We start from the raw sequence: 15,913 nt of genomic DNA on the forward strand, positions 1-15,913 counted from the left end.
AAAGTTATTTCTCTCTCTGCACTGTATGTATGCGCACAGTATGCATGTTATATATAGTTATACATATATGGTATCTATAGCTGTCTAGTTTCTGCTCACTTCTTCCCCCATGATACTGATCTCCCACTGCTTCCCATTCACTTGACACCAGGGTGTCTACTTTTATCCAAATGAGCTACTGAATGAAACTCACGGCTCAATTTTTTATATTGGGAGGGAAGATATAGAGCTTCTCGTGACTAACTTACCATTGAGTCTCTCCTTGATCCTGGGTGCACACACTCGGACACCACACCTCTCTTTTTACTGCCGCATCACTACATAAATCCACTGAAGCAGGGCAGAGTTTGAAAAAAACCTGCAGCCCCTCCCCGCCATATGGTATACCAAGCTCAGTCCCTAGCATTATAACAATCATGGGTCAAACAGCAGACTTGGAGTAAGCAGGTGCCACTCCACTAACGTCAGTCAGGGAAGGATTTTGCACAACATGTTTATTCTATTCAAAGGATTCATAGCAATTTACAGGACTTCCCAGTATTCCAGCCGCATTAAGAAGAAATGTATTTTTAATTGAAACTTTTTAGTCAAATAATATGACACAACATGCATATGAAGCAGAATGAACAAACATTGAATGGACACACAAGCAAACATTTCACAAATTCTTATTTGCTATATAAGCCCCTGATCTCACAAATGGATCCACATGGGTGGCCCCTTACTTCCACAGAGAGTCCCATCAAGTCCATGCTTATCTGTTTTGCCCTGTGTTCCATTAATCTCCTTCCCACCTTCTGGGTGAAACTGAAGATGTTTTTGGTCCTAATTGACAAACACTCATATGAGTGAGGACTTCACTATTTGAGGGACTGCCTCTTTCCCTATGCACTGTTTCAGAGGTTGAATCCCCACATGTTTTGTCTTGTGGACCATAGAAAATGTGTGCCTTCAGTGAAGGACTGCTGTCTTTGGTGATCCACCAAGGCCCAAGTTTATTGACCTTCAGAATATAGTCGATAAGGTGTTTTCCTTACTTTCATTGGGGGAACTTATACAAACCTCTTCCCATGTCTGTGCCAACACCCACCAAAACTTGAAGTCTGTAATAAAAATAGGAAAAACTGGAGGTTAACTTTTAGCTTAACAGAAATAAGTGCTAGATTCTAATCTCTCTTACAACATTGCAAATCTATTGACTTTGCTAGAGTTATATAAAGGTGTAAATGAAAATACAATCTGCCCCACTGACTTTTGTGAAAGGACAAAGAAATGTTTCGCGCTGGATGGGAAATGGTTTTCCTGTCCCATGATTTTCAAGATTTAAAAATTAAAAAACAAATCCCATTCTGCATTAGGAGGAGACTGAGACCTTTCAGAAAGAAAGAGAGAGCACCCCTCTCTTACACCAAAATAACAAATATCTCACTGGCTAGGTTACTTGCCTAGAATGTGGGAGACCCAGGTATAAGTCCCTTCTCCAAATGAAGTAAAATAGGACCTGAACCTCAGTCCCCCACTTCCCCTGTGAGTACACTAACCCCTGGTGTATTGGCAGTTCAAATTCCTGACTAGCTCTAGAAATGATAAATATTTTTCTAAAAAACCAGGTTCTGTCCCTCCTCCAAATGAACACTTGCTATACATTCTGTGACGCCAGTTACATCAGCTACATCGATGTGCTGATACCTCCGTCCCAGACAAGTCCTGACGTTCACTAATGTCTTTTAAAGTCCACAGCTGCTTTTATCAGAGTCTCTCAAAGTATTACTAGTAAAGCTGCATTTAATGAGTGTCAGTTAAGAAAAGAAAATGCTGCAACACTAGATCTGCAGTGTTACCCATCTTTCCCTGTGTGCTCAACCTACAGCAGCGACACCACTGGGCGTGTTCTGCAACCTCCTGTGACCTTTTGCCGACACCCATGCTTTCCCTTTCTCTTTTGCTCCCTGAAGTAACTGTAACAAGCAAGATAACACCTCTCAGGTGAACACATGGCATCTAGTAGTGTAACTGGGTGAAGTTACAGGCCTCTTCCAGTGCCAACTGGCACTCAGGCACCAGGAGCATTTGAAATTTACTAATCCTTTTTCAAAAGATGCAAATTGCTAAATCAGTTCTAATGCCAGCTTGGCTGCTTCCCCTCAACCAAAGACTTTAATACAGCAGAGGTCCCTGGAGGAGAGAAAATAGATTAACCCACCCTTAAAACTTTGGTAGTCGGTTTTACATACTGTGAGCCTCAGGCTGCTACTTGAATTTCACTTCAAACGTTTGCTGCAAAGTATCAGCTAATTTTTTTCTCTCCGCCTGGTTAGTCTTTAAAGGAGAAAATTTCATTAACAAACCATGGATATAAAATATGAAATCAGAGATCAGCTACTGCAGAGGAGAAGCCAAACATCACTAAAAAGGATTAGTTTCTTTCACTGTCTAGAAATTTCTCATGGAAGACCTTGGCTGCCCTTTTGATATTAAAACTTCCTAACAAGTATTACACAGGAGTTTTAAATTAGAACTGGCTGTCATTGGGACAGTTGTAAACTGTTAAATATGTCCCTTTGCAGGCTGATCTCCTGAAAAGTACATGCTTGCCCACTGGAAATCAGTGGGGAAAGGTGGGCATTTGGGGAAAAGTGCCAACTGGACCCATTAATTTTTGCAAATTCAGTAATAATAAAGAGCACTTCAAATAGCCCTCTAGTTCCATTTTTAGTAGCAAACCATCAAGTCAAAATAGAAAAAGGTTTGGTCAAAAAATGTGACCTACTGGGCTTGATTCTCCTCTCACTTGCAGTGGATTGGGTGGAGTTACTCCTGGTTTACACTGGTGTAAGAATTAGGCCCATTGTTTTCAAGGTTGCAGTTGAAATAACAATCATATAAGCTATGGGCTACATTGTGCATATAGGCACCACCTTAAGTAAGGAGCAGCTGCACCATGCCATATGTCTGCCATGCCTCTTAGATCTCCTAAGTCACACAGTGGGGGGTAGAGGAATAATTTGCAACACACCTTAATAGCACGCAGCATTCTACATCCACCATCCATTCAGCTACACTGGCTGGGGTAGGGGATCAGAGCCATGACTCTGTCTGTTTCCTGACCACTTTTTTCCATGGGGAATGTCTTGGATGTAGTCCCAACACTCCTCTGAATACTGGGAGCAGCCATCCAGTAAGCCCTAATGGGACTGCATACGGGTCATCATGAAGTTGCTTGTTGTCCAGAATGGCTGGTAGGTCTAAGCAGTGGGGCACTGCGTGTCAATAGTAACCGATGCTACTAATAACTAGAGCTGATCAGAAAAGGGTGGGGGCACGATGAACCACGTGAAGTGATGAGGCAGTGCATCATGGGAGTTGCTGGCAATGGTGCATCATGGGAGGTGTAGTCTGACCCAGGAGCCTGGGCCACAAAGGAGAATGGGATCATGAAGAAACAGAACTACAATTCCCATGAAGCACTGCGGCAGCATATCAAAATCAAAATACATTGTTTTGGTGCCAAAATATTTCAATTTTCGGGCATCCATTTTTTGACAAAATATCAATGTTTTCTGTGAAAGGCAGACACTTTTCATGACAATGTATGGTTAGTTGAAAGCCCAATTTTTCATCAAAAAACAGTTTCCACAGAAAATTTTCAACTATCCTGGCTAATAATACTTTTAGGCGCCTGAGTCTTTTCTCATTTAATCTGGTATAAATTAGGAGCAAATCTATGGAGTTATATTAGCATAAAAATGATGTAAATGAAAGAAGAATCAGGCCATTTATTATTAAAATGGAACTACTTTGTTAAACCATCTTTTTTTTCAATAGTTGTTCAGTGTTTTCTTGCCTTATATCCTTACTAAGGGATGAAACTTCACTCTATTTCAATTTCATTTTTGAGTTCTCTTACTGTGGGACAATGTTGCTGTCTTGAGTTCCAGTCCTGCAGAAAAAAATGTTTAAATAAGTATTAATAGAAAACATTTTTGTGTCATACTTTTGTTGTTGTTTTGTTTTAAATATGAAACAAATGTTGGACCTGAAGTACTTGCTTTTGTCCCTTAACAATTGGGGCAGCTAATCAGAATGTGCCCCTGGGAAGACCTCATCCAGTAAGAAAATTTGACGTTCTCACTGCACACTGTTTTTTTTCTACAACAATGTCATTACGTTTGGTAATATATCATTGCATCTGTGTTAGTCTCTCCCCATTCATGAAGTCATAATCTCCTCCAGGATGGAAACTCTAAACTCACTAACAAATCAAGATATAGCCCAGTCAATTGCAAAATCCTCATTTAATCTCTCCCTCCCCCACCACAAAAAGTTTTTCTTTGTTTGTTTTATGCCATTTTCTGACAACAATAATCCCCTTTAATTGCTGGTTCTGTCAGTCACATAATGAACCTTTACTTCTGTTATCTGACCAGTAGAGCTCATAATTAGTGTTTAATTATAGTTTATACAGCTACTTTGGTCTGAGAGGAAAAAGCTGCTTTGTTACAGTCAATGAAGTATTAAAGGCTATGTCCAGGGTAGGGACGGGTTTATTAAACACTTGGGTAAGCAATAATAAACTAACATTGATCGAGCAACTCGATAGCTTTCTTTTATGTGTTGGTTAAAAAAAAATCCAGATAGAATTAAAAATAACTTGGCATGGTGATGGAATGTCCTCGCTAATAACACCTGGCCATTGCAAGGGTCTCTAGCACTTGATGTAACTCAATCTTCCCTAAAAGAAAAGAGTATTTTACAAAGTATGTGATAGCAGCACTCCCACAGTCTGAAAAAGGTAGGAAGAAAGAATTTAGTAATGTCCATCAGTCTGTTCAGAGCCAAGTAAAGATGGCTGATGCTGAACATGCGCATGTTTGTGAGGGAATTTGCTACCACTAGTGGTAAATCAAAAGGATTTGTTTGTTTGTTTTAAATTAATTTGCTTTTTGCCCAATTTTTTGTGGAAAAATTGGAGAGTCTCAAGCAATTCTGGAGTTTCTGATCCTTCTGAACAAAATCCTGATACAAATACAAACAAATTTCCGCTGTCAGCAGGTGTCCCCACAACCACTAGCTGTCAGAAAAATATTAGTCTAGGCTTAGCTCTGATGGGTCTTCTAGGCCACACAGACTGAGATGGAATGCCAGTATGTGAAGCCAAGGGTAGGGAGCCATGTAAACCACCATCTATAAATAGTTATTCTGCAACTCATTTACTTGGATTCATACCACATCCCAACCTCTCACACACCATCCATCTGTCTCGTGTACGTTTATAAGATTGACAAGAGACACAGGGGATTGACAAGATGCACTTGAACCAAGTCACAAATTCAGAGTCTAAAGGCCCTTCACGGGATTTTTGTCATGTTTAATTTTCTGGAGAAGAGAAGTGACTGGTGAGGTCCTGTTAGGGTTTGAGAGTGGGTTTCTGATGTCCTGGAAGAGTTCAAATGAGAGAGAAATAGTTGTATGTGATTTTAGATGGGATCCAGACCTCCTAAATCATGACCAGCAAGAAGACAAATAAAAATGCCCTCTCCCACTTCATAGTCTGCTTGATATTTAGATTGGGAACAGACTGAAAGGCAAGTCTAATAATTACATTCCAAATATTTGTGCAGGGAGAGGGGCTGTTTTCGGGTATATTCATTGCTACTCATTTCCTAAGCCACAGTAACTTAATCCTTTTGCAACCTCCTTCCCACACATCCCATCATTGCATACATTCATCCGGTTCCCTTGAAAATGTGATGCACTTTCCACCTTCAAGATGTGTTTAGACTCTCCCTCTTTGTAAAGTGAGCTGCATTTCAACCCTTCCTTCTGGGGAAGAGAGAGCAAAGAAAAGAAATAAAATCTTAGCAAATCCACTAACAAAATTAAGCCACTAAAGAAGGTCTTTCTGATGTGACAGCAACATCCTTCCTTATTTAGTTCTGGAGAGATTGGAGTCCAATGAAATATGTAGTCTCAGTGTGCTGTCAATTTATTCCTTTTACAAGTTTTATTCCTGTATCAGAAAGAGGGATTTCATCATATCTGAAATAAATTGCTAAACAGATTATTTATTCATATTATCAGGTGGGATGTTAATTATATTTGACCTTTTCGGTGTGTGCAGTTGTAGTTATTTAAACAGACTTAAACAGACTAGCACCGTATCGGACACTTCTTTAAGTGGAATTTTGTTCTATTTCTATTGAGCTTTATTCTGTCTCTTCCCAAGTGATGAAGTCATATTGTTATCAACTGTATATATAACATTGTAACATGGTATCACCATATCTTGGGGAAATGGAATTTGCACAGGATGTCTGTGCTGAGCTCATAGATGAATTTCTATTGTCCATTATCGTTTATATCTAATATGAACCATTCTACACAGCTCGCCTCTAATCCCCATGCTTGTTAAGGAGCTTAAAGAGTAAAATCAGTTGATTTCAGGGCCTTTTGGAGTTCAAGGTCAAAGTGATTATTTCTTTTCTCTGTCTCTCTCTCTCTCTCTTTTTTAAGGCATGGATTCATCACAGTTTCCAAAGTTCAGTTCTTTCCTGGTTCCCTAATTAGAAGCCATACCAAGAGCATATCTGGAGGCTTTTATACATGAGATCAACCCCTTGCCCTGGGACCAATTATAGAAAAATCGCTTTACACATTTTACTGTTTGAATACCTGATGTTCATACATGCTGTCATGTTGTACAGTGAAGCCATGATAAAAAAAACATACCATTAGCAGCTTGGGACATGATCATATTAACTTAGTTTAAAATATATATCATTATATATAGTTTTGTGTATACATATATATGTATATGTATACACACACACAAAACTATATATAATGATATATATTTTAAACTAATTATAATTTCTCTCTCTCTCTCTCTCTCTCTCTCTCCAGATATATAATACACTCTCTTTATATTACTATATAACTAAACTAAACAACTATATAAAGTCCCACACAACCATAAACTACAGCTGGTGAGAATCCCCCTTTCCTCGCTGAAACTGTAGACCCTGTGATAAAAAACTCCACAACCAAAATGTTTTCAGATTTCGCTTTTTCAACAAAAACCCGACGTTGTCCAGGACATTTTTTGTTTGGCTGAAACTCAATTTTCAATGTAATGTAATGTGTGTGTGTATACACAAACACACATCAACACATAACATTGAGTTTCAGTCAAACAAAAAATTTCATGGAAAATGTCAGATTTTTGTTGAAAAACTGAAATCTGAAAACGTGTGTGTGCATGTGTATTGTGTGTGTATATAGGCATCTCTATATACACACACACCTCTAGCATATATCTATACCGACATATGTATTTATGCTGAGATTTTCTAAAGCGCTTTACAGTACAGATACATATTTATACACACACACACACATATTTATATATATAATGTGATTTCTATATACAGAATGCAAAGCTAGATGCATATTAAGCATATATAAAAGTATATCGCAAAAGAAAAGAAATACTTGTGGCACCTTAGAGACTAACCAATTTATTTGAGCATAAGCTTTTGTGAGCTACAGCTCACTTCGCTGTAGCTTACGAAAGCTTATGTTCAAATAAATTGGTTAGTCTCTAAGGTCCCACAAGTTCTCCTTTTCTTTTTGAGAATACAGACTAACACGGCTGTTACTCTGAAACCTGATAAAAGTATATGCGTACATATGTGTGTGTAAAGCCTCCTGTAAATTAACTAGTGGTTTCCTTTTCAAATGTAATCAGTATTTGAATGTATCAGAGAAAGGGTCAGAGATTAGAAGGGATTCAGGGGAGAGGTTTAGGTTCACCATTCTGAGAGCCAGCAACACACAAAATGCAAGAGTGTCTCCAAAAACACCCTCAGCCTAGCTTACCCTTCACTGCTCACGACCTGAAGTTCCTTCTTCTGCTCTCACCCCTGATCATTGACCTCCTATTAACCCTTGTAATGGCCCAGGGATATGTGCAAGAAAGACACAGAACTGAGGGGGACCTGAGTCTTATGAGAGCTTTCTGAGACTACATCCACACTGATCAAATTGGCCTTGTCAACACTGGTTCTCCACTTGTGAGGTAACTCCCTTCTCTTCATGTGTCATTTTATAATGCCTGCATCTGTAATTTTCACTCTGTGCTTCTGAAGAAGTCTTTTTTTACCCACAAAAGCTTGTTCCCAAATAAATCTGTTAATCTTTAAGGTGCCACCGGACTCCTTGTCTCAGAATTACTCTAACAGGCCAGAGGGAATTTCAAATCACAACCGAAAGAAGGGAGTGTTGGAGACCCTTCCCGCCCCTCTGCCCCTCCCCCAAGAGTTCTTTCCTGAGTTTTCTTCTGCGTCCTGAATATTGGAGACCACTGAAAGGCTCTGTTTCATCTAGAAACCTATTAGGAATTCAGATCAGTCTCCACTGACATTTTTCAGACATTTAACTTTTAAGAAAGCGCTGCCTAAGCGTGACATCATAAGTGGCTCCATGCTCTTGAAGTGCTGTAAAAAGACTAATGGAGACAGCTCTGTTACTTTCGCCAGACTCCTTCAGTGCTTTCCCACTGGACAAAACACTCAACTTTTTTCCCCCTTAAGTCTGTAATGAAGACCAAATACCACTTCTTTCATTAATTAGCATGGCTAGAAAGTCAAAGAGGGCCTTTGATCCTTTGAACTGGTGCTGATATTCAGAACCCACTGCATCGAAGCCTCTAAGCCACTTGCAGTGTCTATCCCCCTTTTTCTGTCTGTGCACAGCTTTCAGAAAAGGGTTAATACTTGGTCGGCTGTAATCCTGCAGGAGAGTGCACAATAGAGCTCAGGCATCCAATAAAAATGTTATGTTACCTTTTACACATAGATTTTCCCCCTCATTTGGTTGCCCCAAAGCCTTACAGGATAGGTCATCAGAAAGGTATATCCAGGTACCCAGTGTCCCCCTCCCGCTCCCTGCTGACTTTTTTTATTTTACAGTTTGCCAAAGTGTAGCTCACAACATCACTGAGTGAAATTCAAGTGAAGTCATGTAAAAAGGGCCTATGTGAAACTGAAGTGGTGCAGGGCCTCTCTAGAGTTGTGAATTTCACCCTATGTGCACAGCCAAAACAAGGCAAAAATGAACATTTTGACAAATATCAATGGACTCTTCCCAAACATTACTTTCGTTCACCAGATCATCACCTTCTGCTGGTAAATACAGGTAAACCTTATAGCATGGCCAGAAGATCATCAGATATGGACTTTGCTGAGCCAACAGAGGGAGTGGATTATGGAGCTGATGACTTTTCACTGTGATCACTCTCTATTCAGTCTTCCAGAATTCAGATAGAAGCAGCATTAGCAAATGGTCTAGTTCTGCCAGAAGTGCAGGACACTGGACTGGATGACCTCTCAAAGTCCCTTCCAATGCTACGATTCCATCATTCTATGTTCCCCTGCAGATTTCATGGGCCATGACAGTGCATACAGCAGAAGAGAAATGCTTTCTAAAATAGCCAGTAACCATACCATGTAAGGCTTTATAAATCTAAATCAACACCTGAAATTGCCTCTGGAAGCAAACAGAACTAATGCAGGATATGGATACAATATATTTCTCCCAGCTAACACCACTACCCTAGCCAAAGATTCCAACTGGTTTTCAAGGGGGGCGGGGTGTCCTGAAGAGCACACTACCATAATACGGAAATCATGGTGAGTAGAGCTGGTCAGGAAACATTCAAAAAAAGTTGTTTCTGTTTCTTGAAAGATTGCAGACTCCCAGCCAAATGCAGATAAAACAAAAGTGCCTCTAGCCATTCACACTATAAGAGTAGCCAGGAAAATTTAGAAGCCTGGAAGAACCCCATATCGTAAACCTCACTGACAAAACTCTGTGTGGGCAAGAAGGGGATATCAGACCCCTTTCACCTCCTCTAGAAGATCCTTGGAACTGGGGCTTCCTGGTATTCAGCCTCTCCAAGGTGGTGCAGAGAACAGCTGGGTTTTCCAACAGCATAGCAGGTAGAGGGAAGAGAGTAGGAGGCTTTTCTACCAGAGACAGTGAGAAGATGGCAATAGTAAATAGGGATTAATAGGGATACCTGGAATAAGGGAGAAGCCCAGGGTCAAGTGAAACTAATGTTCATCAAACTCAAAGCTCTGTTATAAGCTGACCTGTAGAGTCTGGTTTGTGACTTCATGATGTACCCCTCATGAACTGAAATACAAGTTAACACTGGCAAAGGTAACACATGCAAACCAGACCCTACAGCTCTGGGTCCAGCCCTACTAAGCTAACTAGGCTCCTACTCCTTTGCATGAAGCACAAACAGTTTATTTCTGAGAAATCATCTCTCAAACCCAAAATGCAGAGATTTGTCCAGCTCTATTAAGGAAACATGTCAGTCTCAGGTTTCCAACAGGGAGAGAAAATAAAATAAGACTTTATAAATTATGAAAAGCAAGTTGACAGTGTGTCCTTATAAATATGAAGATTACCTTCTCTACCCCTCATGAATCTGAAAAGTCAGTTTTCAAAAACACTAAAAACTACCCATTCAGCAAACTGCAAAATAATGGGCAAGTTTTGCTGACCAGGGAATAGTCTCCAATTTAGTTCTTTTTTTAAAAACAAACAAACAACATTTACTGTATATTTTGCTATCCAAATATTATTATGTCTACAGAAAAGCACCGTTTTTCTACAGAAAGGTCCCGTGATTGACAATGTGAATATCACAGTGAAATACACTCCGATACCTGTGGATGCCCAGCAAATCTATTTAAGGTCCCTGAGGAAAATGCCCCTCTCAACCACACCAGGAAATTTGTTATGTGGTCCACTTTTTTCTTTTATATTTAGTCTTGTCTCTACAGAGTCACTGACTGTGATGGTTCATCTGCACACGGTATCAGATATTTAGTAGCATAGACATTTTTTTTAAAACCCCTCTTTTAAATTATCTTGGGGACGAAACATAAATAAGCACATTACATTACAAAGGAAAGGATGGATATTCTTGTGGCGAAGGCATTGGAGTTGGACTCTGAAGTCAGTTCCTGACTCTAGTACAGACTTCCTGTATGACCTTGGGCTAGTCAGTTAGGGCCAGATTTTTAAAGGTATTTAGGTGCCTATTGATGCAGACAAGGAAAATTTCAATTTTGTCAAAAAGTTTGATTTTCTCTTTGGAAAATTGAAATGACGGCTCCCTGATTGTTCCTTTGGAAAGCTCTTGGCAATTGCACTTTCTGCCTGGAGGGAGAAAATAAAATTGACAAGTGCCTTCCAGGCAGGCAGCCAGGGAGCGCTCGTTGGGCTAGGGGGGAGACAAAAGGCGGAGAGCCTGGGTGCTTAGCCTCTGGCTGCCTGCCAGGAAGGCTCTTGTTAATTTTACTTTCTGACTGTAGGGAAAATGTGAAATTGACAAGTATCTTCCAGGAGGGCTTCATTTTCTGTTTTGGTTCTCCAAAAATGATCTTTTTCTGGAAATCCCTTCCCATAAAAAATCACATTTTGGACTTTTCATCTTGATTTGGGATGATTTTTTCTTTTCTTAAAAAAAAAAAACTGACAGATTTATTTATTTATTTATTTTTGCAGGAAGGCATTTCCATTTTCCAGTCACTTCTAGTTTTCAGTAGGTGTTGATTTTTATTTATCTGAAATGACCGAACCAGTATTATTTATTCCCTCACATTTTCCCTCTCATTTTTAACCCACGTCTTTGGAAACATGGCTAGATCTCTTAGCCAAATAGCCACGCTTCCTCTTTCTGGAGGGTTTTGCCCCGTCTGACCACTTAGGAAGGCCTATTTACACAGGCTCACCCTTTTTGCATATACAAACTCATATGAGTATCAGTATCTAACCGGGGACAGTATATGATGCATTCTGTAGCTTGTAAGCAAGTCCAGTCATCAGGGGCTGAATCCATAATTGCCTTATGCAGGCACACAAGGCCCAAAGGCAATGGAAATCATGGGCTGAATTAGCACATCTCCATCAACTTCAGTTGAGCTGTATGAGTTTACACCAGCATAGAATATGGCCCTGTCTGTTTGTGATGAACTCATGAACCAGACAGTGAAGAATCCACACCGGAGGCTCCACCTTCTCTCTCAGCACTTAGCAGAAGTGATGCCGATCTTGGGCCCCCACAAAGGAATGTAGAGTAGTGGGGGAGGAAAGTGGGCACATTGTCCACAAAGTAATGAGTGACTGGATGTGTACACAAAATGTATTCTCATGGTCTGAACCACAGCTGGGAGGAACATTAATACTTTATCCATTATACTCCCAGCAATACCCATTAACCCACCGGTGACATGGTCAGGTCCTGCAGCATTCACTGGGACAGAAGATTCCTTTCCCTCAGCTCCAGCCATGTGGTTTCACCTGAGCAAAGCCCTTTTTCTTAAGCTTTACTCATTTTTTGCAAAATTGGACCCGTCGGGAGTTTTTTACTCTGTCGTAGGCAATTTTCACAGTCAGTGATCTACTGCAGATTTCAGCGTTGGATAATTCAAGGCTTGTTCACACACCACTTGAGTCCAAACAGACTGTATAAAAGGAAAATATTTTAGGTTAGGCTAAAGGTTTGGGACTGGGAATCAGGAACCTCTGAATCTTAATCCTGATTCTGCCATTGGCACCCTCAGGGTATGGATACGCTATGGATGCTACGGAGGCATAGCAGCTGTGATGCTGAAGTACCTTAGCATAGGTGCTTCCTACATCTATGGACGGGTTTTTTCTATCTATGTAGTTAATCCACCACTCAGGGAAGCGATAGCTAGGTCAACGGTAGAATTCTTCCATCAACCCAGCGGTCTTGGTGTCCTTTTGCCAGTCACTTAACTTATCTGTTTCCCCTTCTGGAAAAGTGTTATAGAGTTTCATTCAGTGCTTTATTTTTATTTTTTACTTTACATAATCCAGTAGATTTCCAAGAGATTTTACATAATCTCTCAATAGAGAGAAATCTGTAGAAAGATTCAAAACACCTATAGAAATTATTCATAGTCATTTAGTCCAGAAGGCACCATTATAATTATATGATCTTCCCTCCTGTGTAACTCAGTCCATAGAACTAGAGCTGGGGGTGAAAATTCTGGACAAAACATTTTTTCACCAAAAGATGCAGATTGGGGTCAACCAAAACATTTTGTGAATTGGTGCTGAATTCGCTAAAATTGTTTTGGTCAAAGCCCCCTGTTCAAAACCTTGAAACAAAATGTTTTGACTTTTTGATTTGAATTTTACTTCAATTATATAATTAAAAGGTAAAGACCTTGAAAATTAAACAAAATGTTAAGTTCAACCCAAAGTGACAGCCCCCACCCCCTCCCCTGCCCCCAGTGCCATTCAGCTACCAAGCCAAAAAAAAAAAAAATCAGTTATTCACATAGGTCTACACAGAACTTAAGCCAGTGCTTCTTGTCCTCGTCCCTGGAAATTGGGGATGAATGAGAGCAGGGGACTCAAACCACCAATCTTTCAGTTAGTAACTGAACTTGCTAGCCCATTATGTCACTATTAGGCCTTGTCTATACTATGGGGATAAGTTGATCTAAGATACTCAATTTGAGTTATGTTAGTAGCGTAACTCAAGTTGATATAGCTTAGATCTACTTACCGCAGGGTCCACACTATGTTATGTTGACAGAAGACACTCTCCCATTGACTCCCCTTACCCTTCTCATTCCGATGGAGTACCGGAGTTGACAGGAGAGCAATCTGCATCGATTTAGCAGGTCTTCACTGCAGCATTGATCCCCTGGTAAGTGAAGGCAAGCCCTGAGATACTTTACAGGACAGGCTATAAACATGGGAATACCAGAGTGAATATATTCTCTGTTAAATGCTATAAGATTTCACAGTGATATCAGTTGGGGTTTTTTTTGTCCCTGAAGATGTGGGGGGCTAAAAGTGTCCTCTATGGTTCCTCATTCCTGGAACCACTCTGTGTCACAACTGCCCCTTCCTGTTTAGGTTACAGAACCCTTCTATGTTTTCTCATCTGGACCTTAAGGGACTATTACAGCAGCCAAGCACAGTGGAGTCCCAACCACATCCTCTCCACATTAGACTACAGTGGATCTGTACCACCTATGTCTGGAAAAATCACCTAGATTTGCCAGATTTAGGGCTGGCAGAGGAGCTCCATGTGACCAGTCCAGAACACCAGGGTCAGAGCTACATTTAGGATTTAACAACTATCAGGAATCCTGGATGTATCAATGTTTGTGCTTGGGCCATAGGAATCCAGCACAAATCCCAGGGGATAAACAAATGGCTTTAAAAGCAACTTGATAAGTGAGTTCAGTTTCCCTGCATTTGCTACATGTCTTAGATGGTGGTGCATTTAACACAGCATGACTGATTACTGCAGTGGTTGCTCCAATCAGCCGCTGTCAGCCAGCGGCGGCCTGGTTATTGAATGAAGAGGGGTTGGCTAGGGTGTCTGGAAAATACAGCTATGTACACCCCCAAACCAACACCAAAACCATCCATACTCGGATATTTAACAGTCAACAATTTTCAGTTAAGCTTTTACCATAGAAAAGGGAGGGGGAGGGAAAAAGTATTGCTAAGAACATTGATTTCATTCCAGGTAATGCTTCTTCCTAGTGTCTGGACGGCCCCTACAAACAATTTGTTCCTTTCAGAAGGACACAGATTAGGGAAGTACTTGGTCAAGGGGCAGTAGAGGGCACTCCAGGCCAGATCAGGTTAAGTTCTGGTCACTTTATCTCTTGTTGACGCAAAGACCCGAGGCCACGGCCCAGGGTTTTCCTGCAGAAATGTGTTTACAAGCAGGTCAAGGACTTGCAGACAGATAACCATTAGCAAAACAACTTTTCTATTGACAAAAGAGCAAAGAATGGTGTATTTGCAGATGAATTATCTCGTTCCTTTAAAAAAAGTTAAATAAAAATGCTGAATCTTACCTTCTTCTCACAACTAGTTAGCATTTAAGGAAAGTTACTGTCTGTCAACTTGCAAAATTACACTGAGCACTTGTGCCAAGCTTCAGTGCTCGGTAATAAATCTGTGCTCAAACTTATTACTGGTCAGCAAGTGTTTGGGACTTGTTAACGAAACTGTTAACTTAGGTTCTGCTTTCAAATTATAAATACGTTCCTAGCTATAGCTGTGCAAAATGTTCACCATGGGAAACTCACCTGGTGTCAGGTTTCATTCCTAACCCCCAAACTTAGACAGGTTCATAGAAAGGTTTTGCTAAAGTTCAGAAACCATTCAAGCAAACCTGGGCCGATTTCTGGTGTTGTGCACAAAGCATGGGAGAACTGCAGCTGCAGTTCAAAACCAGAGGAAACTCGACAGATCAGGCTGATCTTTGTTTTGTAATTTGGTGTCCATTGAAGCCCCATCACTCAAAGCTAAAGTTTGGTAGATACAAACCAAAGAAAAAAATTCCCCAAAGCCCTTAGAAAATGAGACCACTAGGTTTTGCATAGCTTTGTTCCTGGCCTGTTATATTTTCACAGAAGACATTAGTTCAAATAACCATGCACCATTTGGGGGTTTAAAAAAAATGTCAAAATGTTGCTCAAGTACCCCTAACATTTGCTACCAGTCAGTTGGTGTTAGAACATAAAAACTGAGGGAAGTGAGTGCTTGGAAATTCTTGTTTAATCTCGTCATATAAGTCTGTGGTCTATTCGTTGTACAGTTTGTGGTCTGTGAATCATGACTTTAAGACATTTTGGATTTTAAAAGTGATGAAAGGCTGATATTAGTCAAAAATTCAAAGTATGTGTACATGGGAAAATCAGGATGTTTGATGATCAAATAATAAATAAAGCAAAATAAAATGAGCTAGGCTATATGGAATGAGTGGAAAAGAGTACATCCAGCTTAAAGTCCAACACTTTGTTAAAATGAAGTCAGCAGTGCAAACTGAACTTAT

General features: G+C 40.2%; 1 long non-coding RNA gene across 1 annotated transcript in view; it reads right to left on the minus strand.

Annotated features, from left to right (window-relative positions):
• Positions 1–477: 477 nt before the first annotated feature.
• Positions 478–15,913, minus strand: part of LOC125644232 (uncharacterized) — a 65,079-nt gene continuing 49,643 nt past the window's right edge. The window contains exons 3-6 of the long non-coding RNA XR_007358930.2: positions 12,299–12,539; positions 3,908–3,940; positions 2,235–2,319; positions 478–1,103 (exon numbers count right to left, since the gene is read on the minus strand). This is a non-coding gene — a long non-coding RNA (uncharacterized LOC125644232). The remainder of the gene's footprint in view (positions 1,104–2,234; positions 2,320–3,907; positions 3,941–12,298; positions 12,540–15,913) is intronic.

Source organism: Caretta caretta, chromosome 10, assembly GCF_965140235.1.
Source record: "Caretta caretta isolate rCarCar2 chromosome 10, rCarCar1.hap1, whole genome shotgun sequence".
Lineage (NCBI taxonomy): Eukaryota > Metazoa > Chordata > Testudines > Cheloniidae > Caretta > Caretta caretta.